The sequence below is a fragment of the Arachis ipaensis genome, chromosome B06, assembly GCF_000816755.2.
Source record: "Arachis ipaensis cultivar K30076 chromosome B06, Araip1.1, whole genome shotgun sequence".
In the NCBI taxonomy this organism is placed as follows: Eukaryota; Viridiplantae; Streptophyta; class Magnoliopsida; order Fabales; family Fabaceae; genus Arachis; species Arachis ipaensis.
Genome location: NC_029790.2, coordinates 125450028 through 125450744, shown reverse-complemented (window position 1 = coordinate 125450744; position 717 = coordinate 125450028).

The window sequence follows — 717 nt, the reverse complement described above, 5'->3', positions numbered from 1 at the left end:
AAATTGTGTTAGTATTAAATATGAGTTTATTAAGTTGTTAAGTCCATTCCAGCATTGCCCATTATTAGTAAAAAAAATATAAATATGGTAACCAATTGAGGCTAGAAGAACATGATGCTGACCAATTGAGCTTATTTTATTTTTTACCTACATGCTATTAATATTTTTATAAAATATTTGGGGCCATAACCCTTCATTGTCTAAGAGAAGCTCCGCCTCTAGGTATGGTATAGTATAGATATTTTTTATTTAGAAAAATAATACATCGAAAAAAAAATCGACTATAGAAAATTAGAAATATTTTCAATAAATTAAAAAGAGCTGAAATTTATTTAGAGAAAAAGAAATAATATCCCACAATATTATAACATGTTTGGTATAAATCTAAAAAATAAACAGAGTCATATTTAACTCTACTTCTATTTGTTAAAGTTATTTGTAATAAAAAAATTATGCTCACTCTCAGACTTTAATTCAGCATAAAAATATCTATTTTTTTTCTTTAGATTTAGATATAATATTCTTTTGTTATTTGTAAGTTTTCTTTGACTATTTTTATGAATGAAACACTGAAACCACACTTACAAATATATTTATTATTTAGAAAAAGTGTACACTTACTAGTATATTTAAGAGTGGTGCAAATATATTCATTTAATATATATAGAAGAATTATATGTATCACTATTTTGTACATATTTTTTATTTTTAGTATAT